The sequence below is a fragment of the Neomonachus schauinslandi genome, chromosome 6, assembly GCF_002201575.2.
Source record: "Neomonachus schauinslandi chromosome 6, ASM220157v2, whole genome shotgun sequence".
In the NCBI taxonomy this organism is placed as follows: domain Eukaryota; kingdom Metazoa; phylum Chordata; class Mammalia; order Carnivora; family Phocidae; genus Neomonachus; species Neomonachus schauinslandi.
In genome coordinates, this window is record NC_058408.1 from 20,639,991 (window position 1) to 20,643,641 (window position 3,651).

Sequence of the window (3,651 nt, forward strand, 5' to 3'; positions counted from 1 at the left end):
TAGAAAAGAACACAAAGTTAAACTCTCTATAATCTTGAGCAGAAATAAAGGGTTCATTAATTGTACAAACTGTAATTTAGCAAAACCTCATTGTGGCATCTTGCTCAACATCCCGAAAACAAAAAATCCTCAATACCTATAATAACAGCAAAATGAATAGCTTCAAAATGAGCTGATATACCAACAACCATACAAAAAAAAAAAAACTACATAAACAAAAGATTTGCTGGTGCTAATTGGAATACTGATAAAAGGAATCTTGAGGTGCCTGGGTGGCTCAGTCGTTGAGCGTCTGCCTTCGGTTCAGGTCATGATCCCAGGGTCCTGGGATCGAGCCCCGCGTCGGGCTCCCTGCTGAGCAGGGAGCCTGCTTCTCCCACTCCCACTCCCCCTGCTTGTGTTCCCTCTCTCGCTGTGTCTTTCTCTGTCAAATAAATAAATAAAATCTTTAAAAAAAAAAAAAGGGAATCTTGAATAAGAACTATGAAAATGAGTGCTAAGAATTAAAAGAATGCTTATGATTTTTGAATTTGTTTGGGGATATGTGACAAGTGAAGTCATCCTGATACAACTTAATATTTTTGAGAATTTTTTTGTATGTTATAGAATATCATAATTCGGGGTTTAATTCTTCAATCTAAAACCTAACGTTTTTCGAGCACCTACTCTATGTATCAGGAACTAGATGAATTAAAACAAAAGACCTGTTGTTGAGGAGCTCACACTCTAGTAGTGGAAACCGACATGTAACTAATTATAAAACTGAGGATCAACTGCAATGATAAAAGTATTGGCCAAGAGAGGGACTCTCTCTCCTAGTTAGGTGGTCTAGAGAAGCTGACAACTCCTCCAGAAGGATGACTTTAGATAGAAAAGCAGGCAGGAGTCGTTCCAAGAAGAGAGGAAAAAATGCTTTATCTCACAAACCAGACGGCAGAAACTGTCTTTTCCTTCTTTATAAAACTCAGAGTGCATACGAAATTTTCAGTGATCTTGGTTAATTGCCAAGATAGTTCTGCTTGATGAAATTAGGTAATTTGGTATTTGAAAAATTGGAGGCATCAGATGAAAAAGAAGTCCATGGGACAATAAGAAGGAAGGGAGGGAAAACTGAATGGGAAGTCATCAGGGAGGGAGGAAAACCATGAGACTTTTTTTTTTAAGATTTTATTTATTTGAGAGAGAGAGTGAGTGAGAGAGAGAGCACAAGCAAGGAGAGTGGCAGGCAGAGGGAGAAGCAGGCTCCCTGCTCAGCAGGGACTCCATCCCAGGACCCTGGGATCATGACCTGAGCTGAAGGCAGAAGCTTAACCGACTGAGCCACCCAGGCGCCTGAGACTCTTAACCCTAGGAAATAAACTGAGGGTTGCTGGAGGGGAGGGGGTTGGGAGGATGGGGTTTAAAAAAAAAGAAGAAGAAGTAAAATCGTCCAGGTGCCTGGGTGGCTCAATCGGTTAAGTATCTGACTCTCGATCTCCGCTCAGGTCTTGATCTTAGGGTCATGAGTTCAACCCCCACATTGGGTGTGAAGTCTATTTAAAAAAAAAAAGGTAAAACCTTTACAAAACTAAAAATAAGTCATTAATATTGCTTAATAAGAAAAAAAATAATCAGAGGTAGCCATAGGATTGATAAATATAAGTCTGAAGCCAAATATTCTGTTTCCAGATTTACTGATTCCAGTGGCTCGTACCTCACAGTCACTAACTACCACCAGTATGATCGAACTCTGGTCTCACGAACCCAGAATGTAGAAGGAAGTTTTTGTGGTGAATACTGAAAGGCTCTGGCTTGTACTGTCTATAAAAGAAAAAAACTATAAGAAGGTTCAAAAGAATTTTAATCTTGAGTACAACTGAGAGATCTAAAGTTTTGTCACTGGAGAAAGGAATAAGAAAGACAAAGAACAAAATGAAAGAAATGGAAGTAAAGAAAATAAGAAGAGAGAAGGAGGAAGGAAGAAAAAAACATTGTGGGAAATATGAGAGAGCCACAGATATTCTATCACTAGGATCCAAATTTTCACCCCAGTTCTACACTAGAATAATCTCTATATGATGTCATCATTAATCACTAAAGATTTGGACAATAATTGCACATCAAAATGCACAGAAATCCATACAAGCCTCACCTTACTTTTTGAAAAGTGGAATTATTTTCTTCTGTTATTATGATTTGAGATGTAAGTTTGTTTTGATTTTCCAGTTTAATATGTGTATATGCTTCCTTGACATTAACTTCAACTGCCTCTAGAAGTCAGCTATTATTCTTGATTTCTAACACTCAATATTCATCAGTCAGGTTAACAGATGCTATTATCCAGGATGGCAGAAGGGAGCCAGGAAAGGTGGAGTCTCTGGGTCCCCATGGAAGTTGAGAAAAAGCTCAGGTTGTCCAAAAACATTAGGAATAGCCCTTAGTCTGGGAGCTTTGATGAAATTTACTGCAATATAATACCTGCCAGATCAGGTGCACTTTGTCAGCATTCGGTAGTACATAAGAGTTATAGAGTTTTATTTTTTGGGGTTTTTGTGTGTGTGTGTGTTTTAGAGATCTTATTTATTTATTTATTTATTTGAGAGAGAGAGAGCATGAGCAGGGGGAAAGGGCAGAGGGAGAGGGAGAAGCAGACTCCCCAGTGAGGAGGGAGCCCAACGTGGGTCTCGATCCCAGCACCCTGAGATCATGACCTGAGCTGAACGCAGACGCTTAACCAACTGAGCCATCCAGGTGTCCCTAGAGTAACAGAGTTTTAAAGCAGCAATTTTTGGTCTGTGAAAATGTTATATGACAGGTAGGCACAAAAATGGTGGGGGAGTGAGGGGTGTCCAATGCCATTCAACAGTCGATCCACTTCTAATCTCTTCCCAAGCTGTTTTAATTGGGTCTTCATTGCTGGGAAAACAATCTGGCTCATATTTTAAGTAGAGATTGTCTATTTTTTTGCTTAATTGTTTTTGAGAATGAAGGAGACTTTTCACTGTTTATTTAAGTAACTATTATAAAATATGACTGTTTCCTTTGGATGTATTTTTTATTCTATAAACTGTGTGAAAATTATGTGAATTCAGGGTTGTTTTATTCCTCTCCATTGTTCTGAGCAAAGTAATAGACTGGGAGTAGGGTCTCTGCGTGGACCCATTCATCAGATGATAGTTTATAGAATGAAAAAGACTCTGATTTTTGGTTTATTACTTCAATTAAGTCATCCAGGTAATGAGAGTCAAAAAGAAAAATCTAGTTGTAGTCTCTTATATATTCTTCATAGATCACTTTACCAAAACCAAAAATCTTGTAAATGGGGTCATCTTGCCCCAGAGATTTTTATGCATGCCATCCTTGAAGACACCTGCATTCCATTAAAGTATATATCTTAAATTTCCCCATTATCACTCAACTCAATCAACAGTCCATCAAAAACTATTAAAACTATCGATTGATTCCCAGGCACTATTCTAAAATGATTTGCCAAGAGCCCATTATCTTAAAAGCAGGTGAGGTACTGATAATTCCGTGCTCCCTGATTAGTGTGTTCCTTGTCAGACTGCCCGGCAACAGTGCCATGGTCACTGGGTACATTTCACAGCCTGGTGACAATGCCACTGGAACTTCTTAAAGCAGCAAGATGTTCCACAGCAGATGGGTTTGGAC